The 11,699-nt window shown below is 42.0% G+C and overlaps 1 non-coding gene across 1 annotated transcript; it reads left to right on the forward strand.

Annotated features, from left to right (window-relative positions):
- The first annotated feature begins 283 nt into the window (after window positions 1-283).
- TRNAW-CCA (transfer RNA tryptophan (anticodon CCA)) lies at window positions 284-355 on the forward strand. Its single transcript has one exon. It is a non-coding gene; the product is annotated as a tRNA-Trp (tRNA).
- Window positions 356-11,699: the final 11,344 nt, after the last annotated feature.

Genomic DNA, 11,699 nt, shown 5'->3' on the forward strand with positions numbered 1-11,699 from the left:
ACGGCAACACATGCTTCACTCTTTTCCCAATCTTCTCTCCCCTCTTTCAGCCAAATGCTACACAGAACCTTCAGAGAATTTGAACATCCCAAACCCTCACATTACCCATAAAAGACAATAAGAAGATCTCTTGGATAATATGGAAATGTTAAAAATTAAATGAGTCCTTGCTACATTTACCCAGAGCGTGAGAGAGACTAGACTACAAATACAGGAAGTTCATCTCTGAAATTCTCCCTGAAGGAAACAGTTTAGTTGCTCTCCAACAATAAACTTTTGGGCTTCTCTGGTGGCTCAGAGGTTAAAGCGTCTGCCTCCAATGCAGGAGACCCAGGTTCGATCCCTGGGTTGGGAAGATCCCCTGGAGAAGGAAATGGTAACCCACTCCAGTATTTTTGCCTGGAGAATCCCATGGACGGAGAAGCCTGGTATGCTACAGTCCACGGGGTCGCAAAGAGTCGGACGTGACTGAGCGACTTCACTCACTCACTCAACAATAAACTTTCATCCCAGCTTCCTCACATACAGGTGAGCTGCATGAAATAGCCAGTTACTTCACTCTTCACCTTCCATAAGTGAAACATAGCTTACTGTTCTCCAAACAAACTCAGAGGGGCTATTTGAGAAAAAGGGGTGACCAATTCCATTTCTATCAAACTGTTTGCAACTTAAGGTTCTAACCCTTGAGAGCCGACAAGCCCTTACCTTTCTTTCTGGCCTCCAGCTTGGTCCAGCATCCCTTCCACCTGCACTCCTGACCAACAACCTTCCCACTTCTGTTCACAGGTACCACTGGTCCTTCTGGCTAGGCAGGGCCTTGGGAGAAGCTAGGTGACATTTCTTGGGAGGACCTCTTCAGCTGGTGCACAGAGGCACTGTTTTGTGGCTAGGGGAAAAGAGAGTTTTGTTTAGCTTGCTCAAATGACAGCAGACAGTTGAGAGAGAAGCAAAGATGACAAGGAGGGACAGGACACTGTATGACCCAGCTCCAACGGCTGGACTTCTCTGAAATCCTATAACCAAGAAGATGAGGGCCAGTAGCTGAGAGAGACAACTTGTTGAGATGTAGACGACTCTGGCCAAAACTAGTGTTTCTTGGGGACTCAGAAGACAAACTGTGGCAGAGAGGTGGGACCATTCTCTGTAACTCTCAAGACCCAGTAACACACAGGGATGCTGAGTCTTAGGAACTAGAGCATATTGTGAGGAAGCTCCCCAGCACTGACATTGGTGTTCTCACAATTAGTACAGCTGGCAGAAGCAGCAGAAAGGCTGCCTAAACAGTGTTGAGAGCTGAGGTGTCACCAAGAGGCAAACCACAGTACAGGACATGTGCCTGCACCATATACGTAGGTTATGAGCAATACTTTGGCCCCCTGATGCAAAGAGCCAACTCATAAGACCCTGATACTGTGAAAGGCTGAAGGCAAAAGGAGAAGGGGGTGACAGAGGATGAGATGGTTGGATGGCATCACTGACTCAATGGACGTGATTTTGAGCAAACTTCCGGGAGATAGTGGAGGACAGAGGAACCTGGCATGCTGCAGTCCAGGGGTATCACAAAGAGGGGACACAACTTAGCAACCAAACAATAACAAAAGCTACTCCATGGGGACACCTGGAAATGACCCAGGCACCTCTTGGTAAGGGAAACAAACTCCCATAATTCAACTGCAGTGATATTTTGGGGTATTCATATAAATGTGAAATGAAGTGAAAGTGTCAGTCACTCAGTCTTCACTGACTCTTTACAACCCCATGGACTGTAGCCTACCAGGCTCCTCTGTCCATAGAATTCTTCAGGCAAAATTACTGTGGTGGGTTGCCATTCCCTTCTTCAGGGGATCTTCCTGATCCAAGGATTGAACCCAGGTCTCCTGCATTGCAGGCAGATCCTTTACCATCTGAGCCACTAGGACTTCACTATAATAGTTAAGAGCATGGACTTTGGAGTCAGACTAACTGGATTTGAGTCACAGTGTGGCCCTGGGCGAATTATCAAACCTCTCTGAGCCTATTTTTCCTTATCTGTAAATTGGAGATAATAATACATTATTTCAGAGAGTTACTGTAACTATTCCAGGAATTATGAATGTAAAGTCCTTAGAACAGTGTCTAGCACATAATAACCACCACATAACAGTTGAAAAAGATGTTTCGTTCTCCAGACTTGATGATGATGATGCCTGAAACAAACTTATTACATGGGATTAATCTTGCCTCCTCTACTACAGAACCTGTTGCTTGTTTGGAAATTCTAGTTATTATAATTTCTTTCTGTTAAGGCAACTTTCCTCCTTGCAACTTCTCCACATCAGTTTCAGTTTTCTCTGAGATATTCCAAAATAAACCTTTCTCATGGTAACAGCTCATTGAGATACCCCTCAGGAGCTCCCTGAGTTTTCTCTTCATGCTGAGCAGCCCTAGATCTTCCAGCCATTCCCTGGAAACCTGGCCCCCAGGTCCCTTTTCATCCCAGGTGCATGCCTCTGAATGCGCTGCAGATGCTCAGCACTGGAGAGGGATGTGGACTCCAAGCAGACAGCCTGGACACTGTCTCCAGGAGACCTTCCCTCTCACATGAACGCATGCTCCTTAGAGGAAAAAGTGTCAGATGAACTCAACCGTTTCAAATTAATTTTGTTTGGGAGAGCAAAGGAAAGGGAATTTCCAAACAGGGCCAAGGTCTTTGTCAAAGCTGTTCCTCTAAGATAGAGATGGACAACTGGCTGCCTGGAGAGGGGCCAGCTGGAAAGTGTAACCCTGTCCAGGGACACGAGCCAGCGCTGGCTCCTCCTCTTGGGAGGTGAGAAGGAAAAGCTGGTTTCCTCAGTAGAGATAAGCAGAGAGTGTGTGCACCAGGAATAAATAAAACTTCTTGTACCTGGCATGGGCCGAAACTCCTGCCCTCCGCTGGGACAAATGCCTCCCTCCCTCACTTTCACTATCAGAAGCCTCGGATAGCATTTGTTGGGCCCTCACCTCCAGGAGAGGAAGCTGCCAGCACATTTTTGGCTTTTACTGGCTCAGGACTTTCTAAATGGTTTTCCTTTATGGGCCTGAGAGGTAGAAGAACTGAAGGTAGGAGAGAGATGGAAAACATCATTTTGGCCGCAATCAGACTACTTTCTGAAGAATGACAGCTGAAACTGTCTATGGTTGTTTTGTGTTTGGCAGTATTTAATAATGATTCTACCCAAGGACTGTTTTGGAAATAAGAACTCTTCTTTTTTTTTTAAGTTACCCTTATTATAAAAGTAAAACCTGCTCATCGAAAGGGATAAAAAGCTACCAACCATAGTTCAACAATCCAAAGGCAACCTTCATTAACACTTCAGTGCATCTCTTGGCAGAATGTGTCAGTTTTTTATCTCTTTTCCAAATAATTATAATCATAGTTTACAAAACACAATCTCGAATTATTCACACATTTTATGAACATTTATTCTATTAGTATACACTTTACACATATGTACTTTTTACAGTTCTATTAAGATGTAATTCACGTACCATATGAATTTAAATTTGCCCATTTAAAGTATGCAGTTTGGTGGTTTTTAGCATACACAGAATTGTGCAACTGTCACCATCATCAATTTGAGGGCCTATTATCCTAAGAAGAAGCCTTGTGCCCATTAGCACTCATTCCCCATCTCCAACCCTGCCCCAACCCCAGCCTTAGGCATCAACTCTGTCTCTATAGATTTGTCAATTATGGACATTTCATATAAATAGAATTATAAAATATACGGTCTATTGTGACTGGATTCTCTCACTTAGCATATTTTTTTAAAGTCTCATCCGTGTTATAGCAAATGTCAATAATTCATCCCTTTATATCATCAAATAGTATTCTATTATATAGATATGCTACATTTTATCAGTTTGTCATTTGGTGGACATTTGTGTTGTTCCAACTTTTTAACTATTATAAGTAATGCTGCTGTGAACATTTCTGTACAAATAAGTTTTTATTTTTCTTGGATATACACCTGGGAGTGGAATGGCTGGATCATAGAGTAACTCTATGTTTAACCTTCTGTGGAACTGATGTATGGGATTCCCTGGTGGCTCAGACCGTAAAGCGTCTGCCCACAGTGTGGGAGACCCAGGTTCAATCCCTGGATCGGGAAGATCCCCTAGAGAAGTAAATGGCAACCCACTCCAGTACTCTTGCCTAGAAAATTCCACGGATGGAGGAGCCAGGTGGGTTACAGTCCACTGATGTATTGTTTTCCAAATTGTCTGCATCGTTTTACATTCCACCAGCAGCGTATGAGTGTTCTAATTTCTCCACATCCTTGTCAGCACTTGATGTTATTTGTCTTAGTATAACCATCCTAGTAGGTATAAAATGTATCTCATTATGGTTTTGATTTGCATTTCCCTAATGGCTAATGATGTTACAATGCAATACTACTCAGCCATAAAAAAGAACAAAATAATGCTACTTGCAGCAACATGGATGCAACTAGAGATTATCATAATAAGTGAAGGAAGTCAGAAACAGAAAGACCAATACCATATGACATCACTTATATGTGGAATCTAATATACGGCACAGATGAGCCTGCCTACAAAACAGAAACAGACTCACAGACACAGAACAGACCTGTAGTTGCCAAGGGGGAGGGGTGGGAGAGGGAAGGACAGGGAGTTTAGGACTAGCGGATGTAAACTATTATATATAGAATGGATAAATAATGAGGTTCTACTGTATAGCACGGGGAACTATATGCAATATCCTGTGATAAACCATAATGGGAAAGAATATTAGAAAAGAATACCTATATGTGTAAAACTTAGAGTCACTTTGCTGTATAGCAAAGACTGGTGCAACATTGCATACCAACTATACTTCAATTAAAAGAGAGAAATGCAAATCAAAGGTGCAGTGAGGTACCACCTCACACCAGTCAGAATCAGATCAGATCAGATCAGTCGCTCAGTCATGTCCGACTCTTTGCGACCCCATGAATCACAGCACGCCCGGCCTCCCTGTCCATCACCAACTTCCGGAGTTCACCCAGACTCACGTCCATCGAGTCAGTGATGCCATCCAGCCATCTCATCCTCTGTCGTCCCCTTCTCCTCCTGCCCCCAATCCCTCCCAGCATCAGAGTCTTTTCCGATGAGTCAACTCTTCTCATGAGGTGGCCAAAGTACTGGAGTTTCAGCTTTAGCATCATTCCTTCCAAAGAAATCCCAGGGCTGATCTCCTTCAGAATGGACTGGTTGGATCTCCTTGCAGTCCAAGGGACTCTCAAGAGTCTTCTCCAACACCACAGTTCAAAAGCATCAATTCTTCCTCGCTCAGCCTTCTTCACAGTCCAACTCTCACATCCATACATGACCACAGGAAAAACCATAGCCTTGACTAGACGAACCTTTGTTGGCAAAGTAATGTCTCTGCTTTTGAATATGCTATCTAGGTTGGTCATGACTTTCCTTCCAAGGAGTAAGCGTCTTTTAATTTCGTGGCTGCAGTCACCATCTGTAGTGATTTTGGAGCCCAGAAAAATAAAGTCTGACACCGTTTCCACTGTTTCCCCATCTATTTCCCATGAAGTGATGGGACCAGATGCCATGATCTTCGTTTTCTTAATGTTGAGCTTTAAGCCAACTTTTTCACTCTCCACTTGCACTTTCATCAAGAGGCTTTTCAGTTCTTCTTCACTTTCTGCCATAAGGGTGGTGTCATCTGCATATCTGAGGTTATTGATATTTCTCCCGGCAATCTTGATTCCAGCTTGTGCTTCTTCCAGTCCAGCGTTTCTCATGATATACTCTGCATATAAGTTAAATAAACAGGGTGACCATACACAGCCTTGACGAACTCCTTTTCCTATTTGGAACCAGTCTGTTGTTCCATGTCCAGTTCTAACTGTTGCTTCCTGACATGCATACAAATTTCTCAAGAGGCAGATCAGGTATTCTGGTATTTCCACCTCTTTCAGAATTTTCCACAGTTTATTGTGATCCACAGAGTCAAAGGCTTTGGCATAGTCAATAAAGCAGAAATAGATGTTTTTCTGGAACTCTCTTGCTTTTTCCATGATCCAGCAGATGTTGGCAATTTGATCTCTGGTTCTTCTGCCTTTTCTAAAACCAGCTGCAAAAAAGCAAAATGGCTGTCTGGGGAGGCCTAACAAATAGCTGTGAAAAGAAGAGAAGCAAAAAGCAAAGGAGAAAAGGAAAGATATAAACATCTGAATGCAGAGTTCCAAAGAATAGCAAGAAGAGATAAGAAAGCCTTCTTCAGCGATCAATGCAAAGAAATAGAGGAAAACAACAGAATGGGAAAGACTAGAGATCTCTTCAAGAAAATCAGAGATACCAAAGGAACATTTCATGCAAAGATGAGCTCGATAAAGGACAGAAATGGTATGGACCTAACAGAAGCAGAAGATATTAAGAAGAGATGGCAAGAATACACAGAAGAACTGTACAAAAAAGATCTTCACGACCCAGATAATCACAATGGTGTGATCACTGACCTAGAGCCAGACATCCTGGAATGTGAAGTCAAGTGGGCCTTAGAAAGCATCACTACGAACAAAGCTAGTGGAGGTGATGGAATTCCAGTTGAGCTATTCCAAATCCTGAAAGATGATGCTGTGAAAGTGCTGCACTCAATATGCCAGTAAATTTGGAAAACTCAGCAGTGGCCACAGGACTGGAAAAGGTCAGTTTTCATTCCAATCCCAAAGAAAGGTAATGCCAAAGAATGCTCAAACTACCGCACAATTGCATTCATCTCACATGCTAGTAAAGTAATGCTCAAAATTCTCCAAGCCAGGCTTCAGCAATATGTGAACCGTGAACTTCCTGATGTTCAAGCTGGTTTTAGAAAAGGCAGAGGAGCCAGAGATCAAATTGCCAACATCCGAATAGCCATCATTAAAAAGTCTACAGATATGAATGCTGGAGAGGGTATAAAAAAAAGGGAACCCTCCTCCACTGTTTTCATGAAGTGAAAGCTGCTCAGTCGTGTTTGACTCTTTTGCAACCCCATGGACGATACAGTCCATGGAATTCTCCAGGCCAGAATACTGGAGTGGGTAGCCTTTCCCTTCTCCAGGGGATCTTCCCAACCCAAGGATCGAACCCAGGCCTCCCGCATTGCAAGTGGATTCTTTATCAGCTGAGCCACAAGGGAAGCCCAAGAATACCGGAGTGGGTAGCCTATCCCTTCTCCAGGGGATCTTCCCCACCCAGGAATCAAACCAGGGTCTCCTGCATTGCAGGCGGATTCTTTACCATCTGAGCTATCAAGGAAGCCCTCCACTGTTGTTGGGAACATAAATTTGTGCAGCCACTATGGAAAACAATATGGAAATTCCTCAAAAATTAAAAATAGATTTGCCATATGATCCAGCAATCCCACTCCTGGGTGTATATCTAGACAAAAATATAATTCGAAAAGATCCATGCACCCCTCTGTTCACAGCAGCACTATTCACAATAGCCAAAACATGGAAACAACCTAAATGTCCATCACAGATGAGTGGATAAAGAAGATGTGGTGTGTATATACACTACAATGGAATACTACTCAGCCATGAAAAGAATGAAATAATGCCATTTGCAGCAACATGGGAAGACCTAGAGATTATCATTGGAGAAGGCGATGGCACCCCACTCCAGTACCCTTGCCTGGAAAATCCCATGGATGGAGGAGCCTGGTGGGCTGCAGTCCATGGGATTGTGAAGAGTCGGACACGACTGAGGGACTTCACTTTCACTTTTCACTTTCATGCATTGGAGAAGGAAATGGCAACCCACTCCAGTGTTCTTGCCTGGAAAATCCCAGGGACGGGGAAGCCTAGTGGGCTGCCGTCTATGGGGTCTCACAGAGTCGGACACAACTGAAACGACTTAGCAGCAGCAGCAGCAGCAGCAGAGATTATCATACTAAGTGAAGTAAACCAGAAAGAAAAAAAGCAGATACCATGTGATATCACTTATGTGTGGAATCTAAAATATGACACTAAAGAACTTATCTATGCAAAATAAACAGACTCAAAAACATAAAAAATAGATTTGTTGCCAAGGGCGGGTGGGATGGTTTAGGAAATGGGGATTAGTAGATGCAAATGATTATATATAGAATGGATAAACAACAAAGGAGTACCGTATAGTACAGGGAACTATATTCAATGAAAGTGAAAGTGAAGTGTTAGTCATTCAGTCATGCTCGACTCTTTGTGACCCCACGGACTGCAGCCCACCAGGCCCCTCTGTCCATGGGATTTTCCAGGCAAGGATACTGGAGTGGTTTGCCATTTCTTTCTCCAGGGGACCTTGCCAACCCAGAAATCGAACCAGGGTCTCCTGCACTATAGGCAGATTCTTTACCAACTGAGCAATAAGCCATAACTGAAAGGAATTTGAAAAAGAATATATACATATGTATAACTGAATCACTTTCCTGTACAGCAGAAATTAACAAAACATTGTAAATGAACTATTCTTCAATTAAATAAATTTTTAAAAATAAAACAAAATTTTGGTGTTTTTATTGATTTACATTCTTTTCAGCAGTATACTGTTGGCCCTCGGTAGCCACACATTCAACCAACCTTGGGTCAAAAATATTAAGAGAAAAAACTCGAGGAAGTTCCAAAAGGCAAAACTTGAATTGCTGCACAGTAGTTACTATTTAAGTAGTATTTACAGGCATATTTCTGAGATATTTTTGGTTTGGTTCCAGACCACTAAAATAAAGCAAATATTGCAATAAAGCAAGTCACATGAATTTTTTTGTTTCCCAGTACATAAAAAAATGATGCTTATTCTATACCATAGACTGTTATCTGTACAACAGTAGTGTGTCTAAAAAAGTACATAACTTAATTAAAAGTATTGTTTTAAAAAAATGCTAACCATCATGAGACTTTAGGAATTTTTGAAATTTTTGCAATAGTAACAAAGGTCACTGATCACAGATCACCTTAAGTATGATCATAATGAAAAAATGTAAAATATTGCAACAATTATCAAAATGTGACATAGAGACAGGAAGTGAGCAGATGGTATTTGGAAAATGGCACCAATAGGTTGCTAGGTCCAGGGTTACTACAAACCTTTGGTTAGTGCAGTTCAGTTCAGTTCAGTCACTCAGTCATGTCCAGAACCCATGGACTGCAGCCCATCAGGCTTCCCTGTCCATCACCAACTCCTGGAGTTTAAACTCATGTCCACTGAGTCGGTGATACCATCCGAACATCTCATCCTCTGTCGTCCCCTTCTCCTCCCACCTTCAATCTTTCCTAGCATCAGGGTCTTTTCAAAGGAGTCAGCTCTTTGCATCAGGTGGCTAAAGTATTGGAGTTTTAGCTTCAGCATCAGTCCTTCCAATGAATATTCAGAATTGATTTCCTTTAGGATGGATTGGTTGGATCTCCTTGCAGTCCAAGGGACTCTCAAGAGTCTTCTCCAACACCACAGTTCCAAAACACCAATTCTTCCGCACTCAGTTTATAGTCCAACCCTTACATCCACACATGACTATTGGAAAACCATAGACTTGACTAGATGAACCTTTGTTGGCAAGGTAATGTCTCTGCTTTTTAATATGCTGTCTAGGTTGGTCATAACTTTTCTTCCAAGGACTAAGCGTCTTTTAATTTCATGGCTGCGGCGACAATCTGCAGTGATTTTGGAGCCCCAAAAAATAAAGTCTGTCACTGTTTCCACTGTTTCCCCATCTATTTGCCATGAAGTGATGGGACCAGATGCCACGATCTTAGTTTTCTGAATGTTTAGTTTTAAGTCAAGTTTTTCACTCTCCTCTTTCACTTTCATTGAGAGGCTCTTTAGTTGTTCTTTGCTTTCTGCCATAGGTGTGGTGTCATCTGCATATCTGAGGTTATTGATATTTCTCCCAGTAATCTTGATTCCAGCTTGTGCTTCATCCAGCTCAGCATCTTACATGATGTACTCTGCATGTAAGTTAAACAAGCAGGGTGACAATATACAGCCTTGACATACTCCTTTCCCGATTTGGAACCAGCCTGTTGTTCCATGTCCAGTTTTAACTGTTGTTTCTTGACCTGCATACAGATTTCTCAGAAGGCAGGTCAAGTGGTCTGGTATTCCCATCTCTTTAAGAATTTTCCATAGTTTGTTATGACCCTTACAGTCAAAGGCTTTAGCATAGTCAGTAAAGCAGAAGTAGATGTTTTTCTGGAACTCTCTCGCTTTTCTGAGGATCCAACAGATGTTGGCAATTTGATATCTAGTTCCTCTGCCTTTTCTAAATCCAGATTGAACATTTGGAAGTTCACGGTTCATGTACTGTTGAAGCCTGGTTGGAGAATTTTGAGCATTACTTTGCTAGCGAGTGTGGTAGTTTGAGCATTCTTTGGCATTGCCTTTCTTTGGGATTTGAATACTGACCTTTTCCAGTCCCGTGGCCACTGATGAGTATTCCAAATTTGCTGGCATATTAAGTGCAGCACTTTCACAGTATCATCTTTTAGGATTTGAAACAGCTCAACTGGAATTCCATCACCTCTACTAGCTTTTTCCTTAGTGATGCTTCCTGAGGCCCACTTGACTTCGCATTCCAGGATGTCTGGCTCTAGGTGAGTGATCACACCTTCATGATTATCTGGGTCATGAAGATCTTTTTTGTATAGTTCTTCTGTTTATTCTTGTCACCTCTTCTTAATATCTTCTGCATCTGTTAGGTCCATACCATTTCTGTCCTTTATTGTGCCCATCTTTGCATGAAAATTTGCCTTGGTATCTCTAATTTTCTTGAAGAGATCTCTAGTCTTTCCCATTCTATTGTTTTCCTCTATTTCTTTGCACTGATCCCTGAGGAAGGCTTTCTTATCTCTCCTTGCTATTCTTTGGAACTCTGCATTCAGTTGGGTTTATCTTTCCTTTTCTCCTTTGCCCTTAGCTTCTCTTCTTTTCTCAGCTATTTGTAAGGCCTCCTCAGACAACTGTTTTGCCTTTTTGAATTTCTTTTTCTTGGGGATGATCTTGTTCACCGTCTCCTGTACAATGTCATGAACCTCCATCCATAGTTCTTCAGGCACTCTGTCTATCAGATCTAATCCTTTGAATCTCTTTGTCATTTCCACTGTATAGTTGTAAGGGATTTGATTTAGGTCATACCTGAATGGTCTAGTGGTTTTCCCTACTTTCTTCAATTTAAGTCTGAATTTGACAATAAGGAGTTCATGATCTGAGCCACAGTCACCTCCCAGTCTTGTTTTTGCTGACTATTTGCTTCTCCATCTTTGGCTTCAAAGAATATAATCAATCTGATTTCGATATTGACCATCTGGTGATGTCCATGTGTAGAGTCTTCTCTTGTGTTGTTGGAAGAGAGTGTTTGCTATGACCAGTGCATTCTCTTGGCAAAACTCTGTTAGCCTTTGCTCTATTTCATTCAGTTTGTAAAGAAGCACAATATCTGTGGAACAGGATAAAATAAAACTTGGTAAAATGAGGGGTATATTTGTACACTGTATTTACAATAATTTATACAGCATTTACACTGTACTGGGTATTATAAGTAACCTAGAGGTGATTTAAAGCATAGAGGAAGAGGATGTACATGGGCTATGCCATTTTATATAAGGGACTCAAGATTTTCATATCTACAGCATTCCTAGAACAAATTCCCCCACAGTAACTGAGGACGGTTTGTATAAGAAAGCCTTATTTTTTCCATAATTGTC

The sequence above is a fragment of the Bos taurus genome, chromosome 3, assembly GCF_002263795.3.
Source record: "Bos taurus isolate L1 Dominette 01449 registration number 42190680 breed Hereford chromosome 3, ARS-UCD2.0, whole genome shotgun sequence".
NCBI classification, from domain to species: domain Eukaryota; kingdom Metazoa; phylum Chordata; class Mammalia; order Artiodactyla; family Bovidae; genus Bos; species Bos taurus.